Raw genomic sequence first — 21,797 nt, forward strand, 5'->3', positions numbered from 1 at the left:
ATTGTAACGATTATGTAAATGGTTTGGTTACAAGGTCAATTATTTCGGAATGCTATTTGATATCCTGGGAGGAGGATATGTCCAATTTTCGTGACATGGTGGTTGGTTGCTTCTAAATATTTTATAAGTACGTACATACAGTTTTATTTTACGAAAAATATTGTGCAACATTTATTCAGAGTTTGTGAATATGTAACGTCATCCGTCGCTGATATTTGATTTGTTGGAGAAAGCGTTTTTTTATGTTGGATAAAATTCAGATAAGTGAAATTTAAGGGGTGGGAAAGATAAGTATGATATGATGACACGTATCAGTTTTGTTTAGGGGGCTGTACACAAAAAATGGTATCATATTTAATGACATATTTAATAATGATATGGGAAAGAAATGTTTGTTGATGATTTTCCACCATTCAATTAATCACTTTCGTAAATTCATGTAAATTCGAAGTTCGAGTTAAATCGGGCCCAAATTTGCATTTCCGCTGATTAAGGGATGATGCAACGACAAAAAGAACTTTGAATTGTGTGAATAGCACCATGTTTTGGCGGATAATGCAAAATGAAACAGTTTTACTAATCAGTTTCAGAGGTAGGAAAATTCAAATTTCGTAAAAAATTTGTCCATACTTATGGACATAAAATTGCTTCCCTGCTTATAAAGGGTCCATCTAAGGTGATAATTCCCTCAAAAAACTAACAATTGCATGAACCATACTATTTTTTGTAGAGAAAGCAAAACAAAATAACCGCTTTCATAGATAATAAAATTCAAATTTCCCGCAAAATCTGTTAACAATTATGCCAAAAATTGCCTCCCTGTTTGTTGATTAAGGGTCCACTTAAGTTGATCTTGAACCAAGGAAAATTTGATATCTTCCAAATAACGTCACATGCTGATGGAGAAAGCAAACCAAAAAACCGTGTAAATTTGCCACCACGCTTTCTCCGAAAAGGTCGGGGTGAATATTCTTTTGTTGGCCCCACAGTAAAAGTCGTAGGAAATAAAGAGTTGTTTTCTTTTCTAGATATGAAAATGTGGCAGTTCTTTTTTTCCTTTTCTTTACACGGTTTCCGCGTCCTGCGTGTGAATAAACTGTTGTGACTCCTTTTTGGATGCTTGCTGAGCCTCGCCGCTAATCGGATTGAAGAAAAGCCAATGTTTCCGCGTGTTTGTGGAAGGGTTGCTCTCTGTTCGAGACGACGAGCTGGGTCGCTTCCTGCGAAAGTTCGTCGTCAAGAGGAGGATTATAATCGCGGCGTAGAAAACAACCACCACCTGGAAGAAGAAGAGAGAAAACATGGTGTTAATTAATTAACGGGAAGAATGGCTGGATTTCTGAGAAATTAAGGAGATATTTACTGTTTTTTGTGTAGAGATTTCATAACTTTGTGGGGGAATTTGAACCATATTTTTTTTAAATTTAAACTATGTTAATTAAGCTGTAAAATGCGATTATATCTGCGAAATTAAGGACAATTTTTTGCGATTTTCATTAATTCATAATTTTCTAGCGGAAGTTTGAGCCAAATTTCTCTAATCATTTGACTTATTAACACGGAGAAAACAATGTGTTAAATAATGTGTAAAATGTAAATTGATTTATGTGAAGTTCAAAATGAGAGTAAATTTTTTGTACCTTTTTTGCAAGAAATTTTCGAAATTTTTAAAGAAATTTTCTCCATTTACGATATACCTTTTTTAGTGAGCATCTCTTTTTCCTGTCTGATTGCGTGACATGAAATTATCTCGTTAAATAAAAGCAATAATAATTTCGAAACTCCGAAATCCGCAAATTATGACAAATTTGCCATGTGCCAATTATTACTTTCACCCACATCAATCCCGACATTCTAAATACAAAATATGGGAGAAAGGGGAGAAGATAAACCCATGTAAATATAGGCGGAGGACCATCTGCGTACCCGGGTATTTATATTTTACGACGAGAAGGATCTCACTTATTTGCTCTGGCTCTGTGCAAGATTATTAATTTCCATCGTGCGACACGTCCTCCACAAATCGCAATAATACCACCATTAATATGGCCACCGTGTTACGTACATTGCAATTAATCCGCCCGATAAGCTGGCCATACGCGAATAATGTGCCGTATTTTGCATACAATTGATTATCAAAGGGCGGATATGTATTTAGTTTCTAGTTTTGAATTGGATGGAACGACGAACGGTCAGACATTTTGCGTGTGTTGCCCAACTGAGGATGAGTTTCAAAATATTTTTTTTACATATTGGCGCATATTTCTAGGTTTTTGGACATAAATATTTCCACTGTTATTTGAAAACTACGTAATTTTTAGATTTCTTTTTCGAAAATTTAAATATTATTTTTTATTTTTATTTTGACGATGTGAGACGAAATGTTAAGTTGAAGGAAATTGGACCGCAAACAAATTCAGATTAAAAAGTACAAGTTTTGTAAAAATTGTAATTCTAACTTTTCCTGTTACATATATTTATTTGGGAATATTTTGGCGTTGTTTTCACAAAAAATTTCGAAGTTTTTTCATAAAAATTTTGTCGTCTTTTTCAGAAACAATTTCTACTAACCACCGTTGTTATTAAATATCTTGGTATTTTTCATAGCTACATAGCCGCCCTCTGCCCATTCCAAAATGGGATTCCACCTCCCTTCTGCAGCGTCCCGTTGCTAATACAATTGTGAATTTATATTGAAACCGTGTGCTGTCCTTCGGACGGAATTCGCTTTAATGAAATGACGTCTCCATTTATGCATGCATTGTACCCCGTCCGCTTTCACGGAGCACTTTCACCCTCGAATTCAAAGGATTTCATTTCGAGATTTACTTTGCTTGTTGTGCAGGAAACTTTAAAAAGCGTCGTTATGCACACCTGAGTGAGGCGAAGAAGACGAACGGGGACGCGCGCGGGCCGTGCAGAAAATTCTGCCTGAGAAGAAAGCCAGCAAAGAAAATAAATTGGACATGCTTTCTGTCCGAGAGGTTTGTAAATGTGGCGGTAAAAGGGGAAAATCGTGTGTAAAGTGTGCTCTGTAGTGAAATGCGTTCTCTCTTTCTCTCCCCTTTTGTGAAATAATGAGCATCAAATTACCAAATTGGCTACCAGGCTGGAAACCTGTTCTTGTCAATATGGGGGCATTACGGGAAGCATGTGGCCGACATTTTAGTTCTAATTGCCATGTTTAGTAAAAATTTGAAGGGCTTTCGTATTATTTGTTCCGATTTTGTGCAGAAATTTGGCCAGTTTTCTGCAGAAAATTTTTGAGTGATTTGTGGAGAAAGCTATGCACACGTAGTTTTGCGAATTAAAAGCGATACAAATTTTGGGCAAGATTGTGTAAAAAAAATTATGCAGAATACAATATGCATCGAGCTCTTGTCTATTATTGCAAAATTCGATAGATTGATTTCTACTCGGGATGTACCATTCTTTGTGCAGGGTACTTTACAACCAATAAATCTGGAGTTGTCCAACCAAAGAGAAAGTAAGTAGCAAATTAAGGGGAAAAAGATAGGTACAATTTGTATGTAAAATCTCTCCATATTTCTCTAGAAAGTTAGATATTTACATCCATGTCCACATCCACGTCCACCCAATTTCGCTCACTTTTGCATCTGCAAACTTCCGGAATATTGCCGAAATCTTTTCCCAATTTCAAACTTAGGTAAGTTTTTTTTTGTAGTACACAAAAATGCTGTGTAACTTTCCCTTGCTTTCTGTCTACTGCGGAGGAACACAAGGGGCTCATTTTCGCCCAGAGTTTCATACAGGACACAGATGTCAAGTGTGGCAGGAGGATTAACGAGGTCACCTCGCCTACAAATAATTTCTGCGGAGGGAATGTTATGATTTTATGGGCCATGTTTATCCCGGGAGGGGACGTGCGTGGAAAAAGTGGCACATACTTTTTTCAACGAGGTCTGAAGTAAGTCGAGCAGTAGGTTTCAAAAGCTTAATTCGTATAAAAGCCCGAAAGGGCTCATCAAGCTAGCTCAAGCTCGGCTAGCTCAATCCGAAAAAGTGTGACTCGATCAGGCTCGACTAACAAAAAGCTCGACTCAGTCATGATCAGTTCGCAAAAAGTTCAAAGAAGTTCGGTTCGCAAAACGCTCGCAAAATAAGCTCGGCTCGTCTCCCAAAAAAAATCTCGAAAAGGCTCGGCTCGATTTACAAAAAAGCTCGAAAAGGCTCGGCTCGACTCGCAAAATCCAGTGCTCGCTTCAGAAAAAACTGGACTCGTTCTGGTTCACTTTAACCGAGCCGAGCAAAGTGGGTTCAACCGAGCATTTGCCTCATCTTGGTCTTCAGCCTATAAAAAACTTATGACTCCACGCCTGCACAGCCCCCGAAACGAGCCAGCCAGCCGTGACTCAACTGGTCGTCCTCCCTTTACTGTGAAACTTTCACCACAAGAACAACTTTGTCAACCGCAGGAGAAGCAGGAGTCTCGAGGCGGCATTAAAATTCTGTTCCGCGTGTGTGTGTACTCTTCCTTTCCGTGATGGAGTGAGTGATGAATTAATACGCTAAAACATGTCTACTTCCCTGGACTGCCCCGGGGAGGGAGAAATCACGATTTTTTATGTACTACCATCCACCTAAATGAACTCTGGTTTTAAAGGGAAAATGAGACTGCTTGACAAACATTTAGGATAATGAAGGCTACATTTATGAAGGGATTTTAGGGGGAAAGTGAGCATCATGAAGTAAATTTATTGCTTGACAAATATTCAAAATGGATGATGGATTTGTTCCTTCCTGTGAAAAGAAAGCGGACAGAGTTCAGGACAAGAAATTCATCTTGTTATTTTTTCCAAGAGGAGAATGTAAACTAAGGGAAAATCATTTAGGAAATTGAAATTTAGTCGAGTTTTACTTAAGCAGTGTTTAGGGTGCAAATAACCACTTGCAAGAAATAATGGGGAGAAAGTGGTTTATTGCAGGTATTTTGACCTGCAAGAAATTTAAGGCGCTAGAAACCACTTCACGCCTCTATACTTTACAGGGCACATGACGCTTATTTCTTGCACTTTCTTTCAGTTTTTTGCACCTAGTATTTCTTTCGTTGCTTGCTTTGCAGTGCTAGAAATGTTGCAAATCCACAAGAAATGAAACTGTATTAGGATTTATCCCAAAACTCGTGAAATTCATGCCATTTTAGAAATTTTGCACTTAAAGACATTGAACAGGGGTAGATTGAGATTAATAATCTATCACGGGGGCATTCCACCTTAAGACGAATATTTGCAAAAAGGTGTATTTTTAGGGAGAAACATACCCCAAAAATTTGTAGCATAGTTTAAAATAATAAACATAGTAAAAGGAAAGTCTTGTTCTTTCCACGATTAGGCAATTACGCTAAAAGAAAATCGTTGTCATTTAGGCAATCGAAATTTATTCCTCGTCACGTGTATGCATGTACATTTTATATTGAATATTTCGAAACGCATGGAAAAGAATAGGATAAAGGAAAACATTTTCTCAATAAATTGTTTTAAAATAATAATAAACATGTGCCAAAAGGGAAACACTATTTAGAAAATGTGTCTCCTTAAGCGTGTCAAGGTCACGATGGGCGAAAAACAGTCCCCACTTGTGGCAAGATGGTGTCCCGTGCAAAAGTCGATAGGTCGGAAAGAAGGGAGAATAATAATGGGGGACCGATTGTCTCTCTCTCTTCGGACTACATGTGTACATATCTCAATGGGACGGGGAAAGTGGAAATCGAGGAGGAAAAAGACAAGTGAAAGTCCACCATGAAAAACTTGCTGCTTTCTTTATCTCCTGCACATATTTACTTTTGCTCTTCAGCTAAGCTAGCACACAGTGAATAAACTTTGGAGGAAATTTATTTTACGCAATGTTTCCGGGAAGTTGTAGTGCTTTCTTTGCGTGAGTAAAAATAGTCGTTTGATAGGTTTTAGGGTAAATTTTAATGGTATAAAGTTACCATGGAAAGTGGGTTAAAAGAAGCTATTTAATCTCACAATTAACCCGAGTAGAAATCACTGGGTTGAATTCTGTAATAATCGACAAAAGCTGGATGTATATTGTATTTTACAGAATATTATTTTTGTATAGCCCTGCAGAAAATTTCTATGCGTCTTATTCTGCAAAACTGTGTGTGCACAATTGTGCAGAAAATTTCTGCAGGAAACCAGTTCAAATTTTTCCTCGGGATGAACAGTAATAAATTTTGCAAACAAAGTCGCGAGAATAGATTCACTACAATTTGGAATTTTAGCTAAAATTAGCTGTCTAGAAACTGAAATTTTGCAAAAATAAAAGCTTTAATGAAAAATATTTTAACTTAACGAGATTTAGGTTCAAATCTATTATAAGAAATGAAAGTATACGAAACGTTTTTAAAAAATCGACCCCCATTAAAAACTAAACGTGTGCGGGTAATATTTCATCCTCTGCTAGACAACTTCCGGTCCTACTTTCTCTTCCTGTCTCATAAATATGTGTATGCTTGATCCCTGTGTGAAATATTTTCTGCTTTCCACCTGTCTAACAGGGTAAAAAGAATAAAAGCACATTTTTAAACCAAATTTAATTACGGGACGCTGTTGGGAGAAAAATTTTCTCTATTAAGTAATGAGCAACATGTCGCCTTCTTTTGGCGTGATTGCAAAGACGTGAGACAAAGTAAGGAGACAACTCTTGTCTTACAAAACCCCTGGGAAATATGGCGACGTGTCTTGGTGAAAGTGAAAGTATGTACTTTTTGCTCTACAAGTAGAGGTGAAAGTACGAATAAACATGGGTAAACACTACAACTTGTAATCGGACTCTTACCTATCCGCTAAAATTAAGTAAGAAGGAAATTCGCGAACAATTCGTGGAAAATTTCACCAACATCTTTATCTTATCTATTTTCGCATTATTTTTGCCCCTGTCAATTAAATAGAGAACAGGACATTTGCCAAAATTAGCTGGCAAATTTTGCCTTTTCGTTATCTTATGAGGGGAAGAATACGATTTTTTCATATTTTTGAACCCCCCGTTAAAATTAAGTAACAACAATTGGTGGCAAATTTCATCAGTACTTCTGTCTAGGAGAATTCTATTTTCGCAAATTGTTGTTTCCGTTCGTTAAGTTAAGCAAAGGACATTTGCAAAAAATATTTAGTAAATCTTCCCTATTCCTTGTCTTATAATGGAGAAGAAAATATGATTTTTGCATCACTTTGATCCTCACCCATCTGGTTAAAATTGGTAAACAAATTGGTGTAAAATTTCGCCTCATATGTTTCATGTCTCGTATAATGAGGACAATCAATATTGGATTTATTTTTGGTGCGCAAATAAATAGAAAGTGGTGTGGCGTCTCATGCATGATGGATGGATGGCGGGTGAGGTGGTTTTTTCGTGCCTGGAATTATTTATAGTGTGTACGAGAGGAGGAGGCGGTGGAGGACATATTTTGGAGAAAGCGGGACACAGGATGGAACAGGACAGACGATAATAATTCCACTTTCTCCTCGCACGTGGATCAACATTCATTAATTCTGGGGAAAGCGGAAGTGGTGGATACTACGTCGTTCGATGTCCTTACTCAATTCATATTTTCGGCCCACGCTTAATAATTTTGAGGTAAATTGTGATCAAATTTGGTAGTAAATTTGAAGTTTTGGGAAGTTTAAGGCTTTCACCGGTAATATGAAAATCAAATTTCTGAAATTGATACATTTTTTGGCAGAGTTGAACACGTGGTCAATTTGAAAATGGACATGTTTTCGACTGGACGGCTCGATTTCTCCTCTTCGGATGCAAATATCTCTGCCAAACGTGCCCTTTGGGAGATGTTGCTTTTGTAAATTTCCTACGAATTAAATTTGTGAAGGATTGGAACTAATTAGTTCGAAATCGGAGAGTATATGCTGGGAGACCTCCATCGTAAAAACAAAAACTACCAAACTGGTAAAAGATTACCATTTTGGTAGTTGTTACAATAACGGTAAAAAATATTTTCGTAAACAATGAAGCAATTTACGTCGACCTTCGTAATTCCGTAACAACGTAAACTCACGACCAAAAACCATGCCTTACATTTTCGCAAGGTTTTGCAAGTTCGTAGCAAAAATTCACTTTGAGATGCTCGTAAGTTTCGTAAGTTTACGTTAATACGAACTTACAAAGGTTGACGTGAATTGTGTCATTTTAAAACGGGTGTATTCTACGGTGAAGTAAGTAATAAATTATTTGTGACATTATTATGAGTGGTGAAGTTCATTATTTGGGTGGCTGGATGGATGGATTAAGCAGTCGTATGTTTTAGGCTGGGTGGGTGACACTGATACCATTTATTTCCTTTGATTCCTCACTTTCTCCTCCTCTCCACTTTCTCTCTCGCATTGTCCAACTTTCACCCAAATCACACAGACCGGAGAAAGCGGACCATTTGTCTCCTCGCCAGACTCGGTATCCTACATGCATCTCCTGCCTCCCTTAACGTGACGGGATGTGCAGAAATGATGGCGGGAGAAATTTGAATTTTGGACGAATACGTGGTACAATAAAGAATTACCAAACCGGTAAAAAATGGCAAATTGACAAAAAATTAAAAAAGGAGAAGAAATTACCAAACCGGTTACAGAAAATATCAAATAGGAGAAAAAATATCAAGTCCGTAAAAAATTAAGGAATCAGTAAATAAAATTATTAAACCGGTAAAAATATTACCAAACCGATCAAAAAAATATCAAACAGGTAAAAAAGTTAGCCTGTCCCTAAAACACCGTAAAAATTATCAAGCCCGTACAAAATTACAGAACCGGTAAAATAAATTACCAGACCGGGCCGGAAATTACCAAACCGGTAAAAATGAATTTCCAAACCGGTCAAAATAATAACCTAATCTGGAAAACATGCTACATAAATTTTTTCGCATTCGACGATAAAAATCCGATCACACTTTTCATGCTTGGCCCTTTTTCCCTTTGATAAAGTGTCCTCTTCATCGTAGTGAACTCGTTTTCCCATCAATTTCGGAAATGATGGTGTCATTGGGAAATATGAAAGTCGTCAGAGATATGCCATCCCCTCGGGGAGAGAGACAGGTGGGGTAATAAAGCACATTCAAGGTTGGAGTCTCGTTTTTAATCCGATTTTTCGGATCTAAAGCGGAAATATTTTTACTGCAAGTTGGACTACTGTTCGTTAAAAAAACAAAAGACAAAAAGAATCTGAGAGGTTATCTCGCAGATTAACAAATTACAAGGTTTTGACTTTTTAGAAAAATTTGATGAAACTCCTGACTCTGTTTTTTAACGAAAAGTAAGGAACCTAGCTGTTAAAAATTGCGATTAAAAAAATATGCCTAGTTTCAATAGAGAGTTGGAGATTCCTTGTACTCTGACTGTAGACTGTACTGTGGACTCTAGATGATGACGTCATCAGCTTTTTGTACTAATTCTACAGTCTACAGTAGACAAATTGAAACACGGGCTCAATTTGTACTACTGTGGAAAAATCAAGGGTTGGCAACTAGGATATCTCTAGAACGCCTCAATGTAATCAGACGCCGTTTTCGCCATTTTGCTTCTAATTTTTGACCCTAGGTCGAGTTCGAAGATGGGCTCCCTGTGGTCAAGGTCAAGGTCACCCTGGCGTGAAGTAAACGCAAAATTGTACCTTAATTTTCATATGCGGTATCATTTTAAAGGAAATTTCACCAAGAATTTATAGTCGTCAATACTTTTGACCTACGACCAACCAATGACCGAAAGGACGAGGTCAAAGGTCGCAATTTAAGTGTCGACTGTTTTAGACGTGTATTAAGGCGAGAATTTAAGAAATCTGCATAGCTTTAACGTATGAAGACCCCGTGACCATGTTCACGAGGTCAAAGGTCAAAAATGTTAATATTTTATTTCAACCGTTGCAGACGTAGTTCACTTTGAAGCGAGGAGTTCAGAAATTACTATCATTTCGGCTTATATCAGCCTGGTGACCGTTTTAATCGAGGTCAAGGGTAAAAAATTTCGACTTTTTGGTTTGATCGTTTTAAACGCACATGTTGGAGGGATTCTCATTTTGTATATCATGAGTTGATTTGTCTCAATTTTTGACTCATCTATTTCGCGGAGTTTTACAATACAATTTTTTCAGAGTACAAAATAATGAAATTCTCCAGGTCTTTTGATTTTTGTACTAATTTTTGTATTGTACTGTAGTCACAGTACAGTACAAGTAAAAGTACAAAAAATCTCCAACTCTCTAATGTCGGATTTTAATTTTAATCACTTTTAAAGTAACTTTTTGGAAGAATTTTTAGTTTAAGTTTCTGATCTTAGTTTTTGATTTACTTTTGACTTTTAGTTTTTGATTTTTAACTACAAGCTCGACTTGGGAATCAAAATGCAAATCTTTGGGCCGGTACAAAAAATAGAAATTTCGCAAAAAATTGTCCCAAATTTTAATCTTTGATTACAAGTTGACGAAATTTGTTGAAGTATTTTTTTTTCAAGAATTGGTAAGTTTCTGAAATTCCCAAAGTACGAAAAATAGTCGACTCTCACCGTGACATAAATGATGGCATCCGTGCTGTAGTCGATCGGGGGTCCGGTGGTGCGATGTTCGGAAGAGAAATGGTGGCGCGCCATGGTTTCCACTTTCCTTCAATCGAGTCTGACTTTCTCCCTGAAAACAAGAACAAATGAAAGGAGGTCAATAAAATAAAATAAAATTTTGGTCGGGGTCGGACGACCAAATTGGTCACAATAAGAAGAGAGATCTCCCAACAGGATGGTGAAATACGTCGATAATATAAGAAAAGAGGGACACATGTTGCCAACGATGAGAAAGGACGACCTAGAAAGTTGAGCGGGCTTTGCAAGAAGGATGTGACCCCAAGAGTAGAAGTCGCTGTGCTGAATTCTGCAGTAATCGGCAAATGCTCGATCCATGCTGTAGAATTTTGTTTACATGATTCTACCCAAAATTTATAATGGGTTTTACTCTGCAAATCGGTATATGCATAATTTTGCATATTTTTCTGCACAAATCGCTCTGCTCAAAGTTTTTATGGATAAACTTGAGCAAAATTCCTACAGAAGAAAATTTCAAATTTTCATTCCTGCAATGTTAAAAGGCCTCTCTTTAAATTAGCGTACCCACGACAATCTTCCAAAATTGAACATAACAATCACGTAGGTTTGGGAAATTTTTCTGGACAACTTTTGATGTATTTTTTTGGTTCACAAAATTTAGTAAAATTATATCGCAAACTCATTTGCTTCAATTGGCGAGGATATGAATTCGTCAAAATTGGATAATGCAATTGTTTTTGTAGGTTTGTGAAATCACGTACTACGGGTTTCTTGGCTTTACAAGAGTTACATACTCTTGTTAAGAGGCCGGGTTTTTTGTACATATTTTGTGTCCGCATTTTGCCCTGTCCAGTATCTCGTTGTCCACATTATGTTCGGAACTCGCTAAATCTGGCGTTGTCACAAGTATTTTAACATTCACCACATCCTGTCCGCGCGACCTTTGAAGGGATCCCGGCCTGGCCTATTTTTCCTGTGAATCCAACCAGTTGCGAGGGCACGATCGGCGGCAGAGGGAAAGTAAGAAGAGAGGAAAATGTACGTGGTGGTGAAAGTGCGACCCGTCCACCGTCACCGCATGTTTTCCTCCTTCGAGGAGACATGCATAATAATAAAGTGAGCATTTTGATGTTGACCAGCACAAGTTTTCCCTCAGTCCCACTCTGCATACGAAATCAGCCCGCGCTCAAAAACAATACGGCCCACGCAGGGTTTCACACAGATTTGAGGGACAGTATATTCTGCGTGGAGAGAATCGCTATAGTCACGTGCGAAAATTTATAATTGCACTAGAAACTCTATAAAATCGCAGATTGTAGAATGTTGCCCATAAATTGTTAATCGTTTCGCAGTAAACTCTTAAAAATCGACCAAATGTGTGCGAAATTTTGCAATTTTACCAATGGTTTCCTTCTTGCTAAACTTTTTTTTCTGCTGCCAAGTAAGAAATGCAAGCGCCGTATGAAGTATAGCGGCCGGAAGTGGTTTCTTGCGCCTTGCATTTCCTGCAGGTCAAAATACCTACAAGAAATCACGTGCTTGCAACTAATTCTTCCAAGTAGTTAATTCCGCCCGAAACGCAGAAAATCGCTACATCCACGTGCAAAATTGTACAAATTTACCAGAAACTCTATAAAACTGCTGTATCCAGGATATATTAATTAGCGAAATTGTTCAATTTTACGCGAAAATCTATAAAATTTCTATATCGATGAAACATATGTGCACGAAATTGTGAAATTTTACCGAAAACTCTAACAAATCGCTGTATCAACGAAATTTGTGCTCGAAATTGTGTAATTCTTCACGAAACTTTAACCCTCTAAAAGCATATCTCCCAGTGCGAAGACCTATCTGCCAAATTGTGGAATTTTATCCCACTTTCTCCCACTTTCTGGGAGAACACTTGCACAAACTGGTGGGTCTCATTAAGAGGGAAGAATTCAATCTCACGTACACGGCTCACTTGAACTCGCCTCTCTCCCTTTGAGAATAAAGAGGAAAACGTTGTAAAATTCCGACCCGTGCAGAAAGGAGCTCGCGGGTGGCAGGAATCCCGTAATGGCCGAGGACGAGGTCGCCGCGTTGTCTGAGAAAAACAAGTGTGCTCCTGATGGACAGGAAAATGCCTATAAAATTGGTTTCCCATTCCTCCTCCTGGTCAAAAACCTCCCAAACAATTTATACCATGGGTAACTTTTCAAATCCGAATCGGCAAGAGAAAGTTGGGAAGAAATGCAATGTGGGGAGGAGAAAGTTCCCGTCAAATTGGTAAAGAATCCACCAATTTTTTTACCTCGGGGAAAGCGACTTTCTCCTGTGTCACCCATTAAGGTGCACTTGGGGGTGTGAAATTATTTATCGGATCACCCCGTGTAGAAATCAGTGTGTCGAATTTTGCAATAATTGACAAAGGCTGGATGCATATTATATCCTACATATTTTTTTGCATAATCCTGTAGAAAATTTCTGTCGATTTTATTCTGCTGGATGTCATGCATAATTTTAGTTTTATGTACACATCGCTTTATATAGTTTTCTTTAGCAAATCGAACCAAATCTTAGTGACACTTATGTGCATAATTCTGCACAACATAAACTTATTCTGCAGAAAAGGGGCCAAATTTATGTTACAAAGCTGTTAAAATACTTGAACACCGTTGACTAAATTGACGTCATGTGCTCAACTTTCACCAATAGTTTGACGAATAGGAATGAAATTTATTGCCAAAAAAATCTTGGGGGTCGCCACACCCATAAAATTGGCAGCTCGACTTGCACTCTACTTATTTAATATGTAAAATCTGGGCGTGTAAGAGTTTAACCTTGACTTTCTCCAGGTTAAGAGGCGACGACGCCCAGGTAGGAGGTGCGACAATAGTGTCGCAATTCCTCACAGTCAGACGGAATATATGACTTTGCTCTCTACTTTACGACGTCATAACCTCTTTTTCATACGTGGAAATGACAACACCTCCCGAAATGAAATCGTGGTGTTTGTCGGAAAATAAATTCTGTTGGTGGATCTGGTTCGAAAGGTGGCAAAATTTCGTACTTTCACTAGAAGAAGATGTAGCTGGTTGAGACAAGGTACTAGATATTTCTTGTACTTGGGTGACAGCGTGTCCAACGAAGGTGACAGAAGTTGCGTCATGATTTTGTATATATCATGATGTGTCAAGATTTTGTGAATATTTGAATTTATGGGGGTACATTTCGTGTTATTTCTTGTCATTTTTTGGAAATTTTAAATTTCCAGGGACGAACGAGAAATTTGGAATGAAAAATTATGGGTACATTGCATTCTGTAATGTAGTTTGCGGGGTTTAAGTGATGGGTTTTCATTCAAAATTTCTTGCGGAATCCTTTGGGAATTTAAATTTTCGTTGCCCAGTTTTGTTCATCTCAACTAAATTTATCAATTTTACCGTAGATTTTGTATCCTATAAAATGTTTTCTGGAAATTTTTATATTTTTGAAATACTAAAGTAATCATAGATTTAAATATTTGTGGGGTGAATTTAACAACGTATTTACTCAATCCCAATTTTGCGATGTTTTTTAGGTTTTGTTCGTTTTTTAGCGTCCAAAATTTTACCATTTTACTCAAAACTTGTCATATTTGAAACAAAAACCTAGCTCACTTCCAATTTGACCTCCCTCCGTTTCTAATAAGAAAACTAAAAAGACGAAGAGTTTCTCGGACAGGAGAGCGAAAGTGGAAAAAAGTAATCCTCGCTTTCTCCAGGATCCACGACCAGAGAAAGTCGTCAGCTATTTCCGCCCAGCCTCCCAAATCAGATTGAACCCGGAGGAAGCACAAGGTTAAAACAAGTTTGGCGTTGATGAGCCCGTCGGAATTTGAGAGAGAGAGGGAGAGAGATTTGGACTTAATTTCGACCTGCTGCTTTCTCCTCAAATAACAATAGCGTGTCAATCCAGTTCGGATCAATTCCTCTTCCCTCTCCGGAGATTATAGATAGTTGACCACACCACATAGCACAAACGTGCCTGTCCCGATAGCACGTAGTTCTTCGAGAAAGAAAGCAGGGTTTCGGGTGCAAGTAACCACTTCAAAGAAATTACGGAAAGAAAGTGGGTTTTTGGAGCTAAAAATTTCGACCTGCAAGAAATAACTATGTCCCGTCGCCATAGTTTATATTGTGCGTGGCTAAATGAGGTATATTTCTTGCACTTTTTTGCAACTTCTTGCACCTCGAATTTCTTACATTTCTTACTTTTCAGCACAAAATTTTTTCAAGAAATAAACAATGGGTAAAATATCATAGTTTTGCATATTTCTTAAACATTGTTGCAGTTTCTTGTATCTTCCATTTCTTGCATTGGTTGATTAGCAATGAAAGAAATGTAGAAAACTCGCAAGAAAGTTTATTCTGGTATTTTGACCTGCAAGAAACGCAAGACGCAAGAAACTCCATCCCGTCGCTATACCTCATACGGCTAGATGCCGATATTTCTTGCAGTTTCTTGCACCTCACATTTCTTGCGTTTCTTCCTTTGCAGTGCAAGATATTTTGTACCAAGCCCCCAAGAAACGCAACACTGCGAACCAGCGAAACTTTCTCCCTGAGATTGTGTTATGAGAAAGCGAGTAGTCGAACTGGGCTGGTTTTTCGTGAGCCAATAAAAGAGTTTTTTCTGAAGGAGAAAGTTTGAAACAGATGGGAAAACTATCACCAACAGGTTACACAAGTTATACAACGGCTTTCTTTTACACTTGAAAAATTTCTCTTGACTAAATAACAAAGTCCTGGGAGGAGGATTCATGCTGAGGTATTGAAGAATCCTCCTCCTTTCACTTGGCCAAGACCACTCTCTCGGTGTCATAGTTTGGACAAACAAAAGCGGCCGAAAATAAAATCCTGAGGAGGAGAGGATCGAGTCGTTTCCCTTCCTGAAATTCGCTCTTGTACTTTCACTTTCTCTCTCGAGTTGGGCCTGAGTTGGGCAGGGTTTCGAAAATTAAGGGACAAAGGGACATGTCAATTTTGAACAAAATTGTTCAAGTTTAACTTAAACTTGAACTTTGGTGGTTTGAATTTCTCGCTACAATGGAAACTTGTTCAAAGGAAAACAATCGTAAATTTTAAATTAGTTACGAAAATCTTGTCTCTGATTGTTATCAGTGTTCCATCAGTTTTTACAATAATTAGTAAAAATCTTAATCCTAAATCCGTAACTTGTAGAGATTTAAGGGTTTTCCCCTTGCAAAATTTCCCATTGTAGCGAGACATTTAAACCACCCATTACTTTTTGGTGTGACCTGACACCTCATTAAAAGAGGCCAGCATCGGTATCACATTAAAGGCTAATTGGCGACTCCCCTTAGGACACTTGCTTTTATTATTGCGAAATCTACCACTCGTTTAAATATTCGCAGTTGTTTTTATGCGCAATCGTTTTTATTCGCAATCATTTAAGAACCTTCTAGACTTAGCAATGAACCTGGCAAACGGCATCCCTGGAAACCCTTTTAATTCGTCTCTTGTCTGGTGATCATCCGCTTTCTCCACGTGAAATGAATTTCTATCCGATTTTGCGATACAAATGGGGCCCTTAGAATTTAGTATGTGGCATAAAGCGTGCTTGGGTTTTCTTAGGGGGTGAAATAAATGTGTGACATCGTGCATATGTTACTGTTTGAGAGAATTCTTTAATTTTCACCCTTTTACTTCAGATTTGCGTCATGCTGGACATGAAATGAATTTCATCTTGATTTTGCCCTGGTTGGAAACTTTTTGATAATTTTGGGCAGAAATTTTGCTCATTTTCGGCAGAGCAGAAAAATGTTCGCAGAATTACATATGCGCAATTTTATAGGATAAAACCTCTAGAAATTTCGTGCAGAATCATGTACAAAAAATTTCACAGAATACAAGATGCCTCGAATTTTACTCAATTTCTGCCGAATTCCTCTCACTGATTTTTACCCGGGGAAAGACGCCCTTAGAATTTAGTGTGTGTCATAAACCGTGTGAACCCTGTGATTGTCGCATCCTTGGAATGGACAAAAAGATCGCTTTAACCCGTCGTAATCGTATCCCATTTGAGAGGAACGATGTATTCTTCGTCTCCTTCCTTCCCGTTGTGTCCCATCCAGTGGACCGAATTCCATTCAATTCCTCATCCTCCGTCTCCACCTCTTCATACACAACGGCGTCCCATTACTATTTATCAACACACGTTAAGAGAGAGCACTTTTCAGGTGGCGGGATAATAGAAAAGTGAGGAAGAAAGCGCTCAAAATTGGAATCATTTCCCACTTTCACCACAATTTGGGAACAAATCATATCTGACTTACGGCCGAGGAGGAGCAAGATTCCCAACCGTGCAATATATGTTTAAATTCTTTTCTCTACTCCACTCCAATCCACTCCGCTCCTTCATCCCTGTCTCATTACGGCCACCTGCCACGTCCAAAGGCCACGTGGAGGAGGGCAAAAGTCAATAAAATGACCTTAGCAAGTTATTTTGGGAGAAGGAAATTTCATTATCGAAACAAAGATAGAGCGGAAAATATGTTTGCTGAAATTTTTTGGGAAATAGTCCATCCTAAAATTTTGATTAGTTCAAAAACCAAGACAACTTGGTAACTCTAAAGGTTCAAGGAGAATTGAAGGTGTAAGTTTGATGGAAATGGTATTTATAAAAAAATTGGGATTTAGAAGACTTTTCTGAAACTTTTGGAAACAGTAATTACATTTTTGAAATAATGCAAATTTTTGGATTAATTTTTGCTAAAAATCTCCAAGTTCGAAGCGATAACTCACGTTACAAGACGTATATTTGGTAGAAATTGTGTTACCAATTTCGTTCACTAACTTTTGAATTTTGTGAAAGGGCCGAGTTTTATGAAATAATGTGAATGTCTGGGTAAATTTCAAAAATATTACTTCAATAGAGGGAAAAAGACTTAATAGTTCCATGTCTCGGGGAAACTAAATATTTAGTAAAGTTAAGTTAGGTTAAAAATTGAAAAATTTGGTAAAAAATTGATAGAAGTTAAAAATTGGTAAAAAAATTATGTTCCTATTTTTTTAGAGTGCTCTTTCCACACAGAATTTGGACGATCCTTGACAGAAGTGAGTTCCAACTTGATCGGTCTGTGATGCTGGAAAGGAAAAGATAATCAAAAAGAGGACTACAACTTTTTTTATATGAGGAGGAGGAGGAGGAGGAGGAGGAGGTGGAGAAGGTTGAAAAGATAATGATAATCTTAATGTCTAGACATGCCGGATATATAGATCGCGTTTCATCTCTCATCCCGCATTCCTTCCTTCCTTCCTTCCTTCCTCCCAATCGGGTGGGAAATGGGGAACGGAGTATTATTCGATAACCATTTGGTCATGATTGCGAGGAGGAAGAAGAAGAGGAAAAAAGTATGTTGGACGAAGAATTCTTCTCGGTCGAATTATTTCTTGATGAAATTGTTTAATTAAGTTGTGTACGAGAAGTAATCATGTCTAATTTGAAAAAGTAGGTTGAAAAAATGGAGAGAAATTGCGTTTTAAAATTAAGAACGGTAATAAAATTGAAATCCGTTCTATACCAAGTTGTTACTTAGGAAATGTAGATTTTATGTTGAAATTAGTGTCACTTTTTGACTAAAAATCGCTTAAATTCGTGTGAGTGGGACGATAGTGCTATGATAATTTGGTTATGTAGCAACTATTTGTACCGAGCATATTTTTAGATTGAAATTGGCTTATGCAACCTTTGTGTCGGTCCGTCATCTGGGCTGGATAAGGTTCTTTTCGTTTATCGGATCGAGTTGAAATTTTGCATATGTTTAAGCTAAGTAAATAAGACTCGATTCGCTGAGTATTCCACAAAATGAATTATTTAAACTTTTGTGACAATGTTAAAGAGTTCATTATCATGAGGAGAAAGTTATTTAGAACGTATGTATCTATGCATATAAGATTTTGTAGTTGTCAATCTCTAGTTTGTAAGTAGTTTACTATTAAGTTACATATTTTCAAATTATATTCAAAATTCGTCTTCTAGAGTGCAGAGCTGGAAACAAGTACTTAAAAATGTGAAGTCACATGAACACCGTACTCCGGTATATTAATAGATTTGGGAATAACTTCATTCCTCCCGGATTGGTTGTAGTTTGTTTCTGAGTGGTAAGTTTTCATTACCACAACGGTATACTTCATCACTGCAAGGCAATGCTCGTTATTACCGTGTCGGTGAAGTCATATATGTACATATGCACTCCGGTAATGATTTAACATCGTTTTGCTAAGAGTTTAGTTTACTATTAAGTTACATATTTTCAAATTGTGTTCGAGATACGGCATTTCGACGTAGTAATGTGGTGGTGGTGAAATATTTATCACTCAGAATCAAACTATTACCAATCTGGTAGGGAATTATTACCAGTATGGAATATTTGTATATATATGACTCGACCTGATGCTTTACAGTGTATCAATTAATCAATACTACCGATTTTTGAATACTGGACATTTCTTGGCCAAGGTAAATGAGGAAATCAAAATTGAGCGTGCAAAATTTATGAGCAAAACGACACTGAACGGTTGTGTAAATAGGGTCAAATTATCATTTATTATGAATACATCTTCACGTTAAAGTAGTCTTAAGTAGAGAATATGATACCAATTTCACGACGTAGATCTCACATTTCTCCAACTTATCTTTTCATCGCACCTTGAAACAAGTTATTATGCTGAAAATACAATGACGAACAAGTCGCAAATTCAGATGGAAAAGGAGACAATGCAGAATCACAAGGACACACGGCAAGGCTGCTGCTTTTATGTGAAACATATGAAACTTTGGAAATAATTTGGTCACTACAATTTGAACCGTGCTTTCTAAGTTAATTAGTAGCGTTCCGTTTAAAGGTAGTGAAATCACGGCTTGTTCAGTGAAAGCAATGCATATTTTTGTCGAATGTTTTCAGAAATTCGGATAAAATTTAGCTTGAAATTTTGGCAAAATTGCAATTGGAACTACACCTTCTAAGCTAATTAGTTCCTGGTAAAACGCTTTTTACATGTGGTGAAATCACCTCGGGGTGAAAATTTGGCTCAAATTTTACAGAATGGTCTCGCTCGGTGAAAGGAAGGCGTACTTTTCTCAAAAGTTTTAATAAAATTGGATACAATTTCTCGTGAAATATTTGAAAAAGATGTTAAAATTGCGATTTGAGCCACATTTTATAAACTAACAAATCCCGCATTCAGGTCGTGTTTTTCACGTGAAATCATCTCGGGTGAAAGTTTGGCTCAAATTTTGCAATCGGTGAAAGCAAGGGGTACTTTTCCAAAATTTGCAGAAATTCGCATAAAATTTCCCATGCATTGTGAGCAAAAATTACAATTTGAACCATACTTTCTAAACTAATTAGTCCCGTTTTTCCCGTGAAATCATCATCCCAGGTGAAAGTTCGCCTTACAGAAAAAAAATGCTCACATCAAAAGCTAAATGTTTCTGGGAGTAAAAGTTATCACAAAATTTCACTCCAATGAAAACGTGACGTACCTAATCAACCATCTTTTTCGTATAAATGAAACACTCCCGAGAAATGTATGAGACACGACATTCTGGGGTAAAGTGGGACTCGGTAAAAAAAGGTGAAAAGCTACTTACCTCAGAGATTTCGATTTCGACGACAAGGGAGACAAGAGATCAACAAGATTCACAAGGTTTGACAATAATAACACGGAAAAAAGTACAGTTCGTGGACGACGACACATAAACCCTTCTCGTGACAGGAGGACAGAGCAAGAAAGTCGGATTTGTTGGTCGTTGTTCGATCGTGAGAAGATTTATCAGGTTTTTTTTCTCTATTTATTGACGGACACGGACAAAGTAGTGGTGTCCTTTTTTTGGTTTATCTAGTTTTTTTCCTGGTTTGTGTTTATTTATTTGAGATAAAGATAAAGAGAGTTTGTGCTGATTAGGAGAGAGCATTCAAGTCCGTGAGGAGGTAAGAGAGAAAGAGAGCGAGGGAAAGTTGATTGGCGTGGTGGTAGTGGTGGTGCTGGTGATGTAGCAGGAGCCGAGTCTTGACTCCGTGTGAGACTCTGGTCCCTCAAAACATTGATTATATAGTGGAAAGTGGAGTTGGAGTTGGAATTGGTGAGGAGGAGGTAGAAAAACGGGGAGAAAGTTGGGACGAGGAGTACGAGAAGGGAGAAAGAGAAAGAGGAACGTGCGACATGGCTGGGCGGATTTGTGAAGAATGGACGTGAACGAGATTTGATGTAGTTTGTTAAAATTAAAGTGAGATTAGTGGAATTTATTTATAAATTGTTAGAGAAACTCAATTTTTATAATTTGTTTTCTATATTTTTTTTACAAATTTGCTATGTCCAAGATATCTTATATTTTAAGGTGGAATTTTAACTTGGAACAAGTTTAATTTATTATATAAGATAACTATTTAATAAGAAGGACAATTTTGCCACATTCATCTGTTACATTTTGTAGAAATCGAAATTTCTCAGCTTTGCAATAATCTCGTATTTATGTTAGATGATTAATTTCATTAAACTTTTGCCTTTGTTACAACACAAATTTGCTGTAAGCAATTTTCCGATTACATAAAAAGTCAGCGCTTTTAGAAATCAAAATTTCTAAACAAATCGGCTTAATATAAATACCCTATTATTTTATTTGAAGCAACAATTTTCAATTAAAATTCAATTTTTAACAACAAAAATTCAAAATTAACTTTCCACCGTAGTTTTTGATAAATCTGCTTTTAGAAACGCGTACTTTTCAGTTTTCTAAAAATTCGCACATCTAAAAACCCTTTAAAGACGTACGGACTCCCACCCTGGAAAAAGGGCAGCTATGGGTTTCGTTGGGTGAAAGTGGATGTTGTGTTCGGTGAGAGAATGAGTGAGTGAGCCGGATATTATTTTAGCCAGGATTTGGTGAGCTACCTCCACCATGGGAGAAACAAGTGCTTTCACTTTCTCCTCTCCATCCTTTTCCTCTCTCCCTCTTTTATCTCGCCACTTTTCTTACTGAATGTCTCCATGTAAACGGCCCAAATTGAATCCAATAACAAAACTTAACACAACCCACGAGTTGGAAAAAATTACTACTTTCTCCCATAAAAAATTGTATTTGTAAAAAGCATTAAAAGTCGAACAATTGGTAAAATCACTTGCAATAAAGGTCTCCCAACGTATACCCATAGTTTTTCTTAGCAAACTAGTGTCAAACGATCACAAA

The 21,797-nt window shown here is 37.4% G+C and overlaps 1 long non-coding RNA gene across 1 annotated transcript; it reads right to left on the bottom strand.

Moving 5' to 3' along the window:
- Nucleotides 1-402: 402 nt before the first annotated feature.
- Nucleotides 403-20,617, bottom strand: LOC118438400. The gene is made up of 3 exons (XR_004836754.1): nt 20,202-20,617; nt 10,530-10,650; nt 403-1,279 (listed from the first exon to the last, which is right to left on the bottom strand). It is a non-coding gene; the product is annotated as an uncharacterized LOC118438400 (long non-coding RNA).
- Nucleotides 20,618-21,797: the final 1,180 nt, after the last annotated feature.

This window comes from Folsomia candida, unplaced genomic scaffold (genome assembly GCF_002217175.1).
Source record: "Folsomia candida strain VU population unplaced genomic scaffold, ASM221717v1 Fcan01_Sc020, whole genome shotgun sequence".
Classification (NCBI taxonomy): domain Eukaryota; kingdom Metazoa; phylum Arthropoda; class Collembola; order Entomobryomorpha; family Isotomidae; genus Folsomia; species Folsomia candida.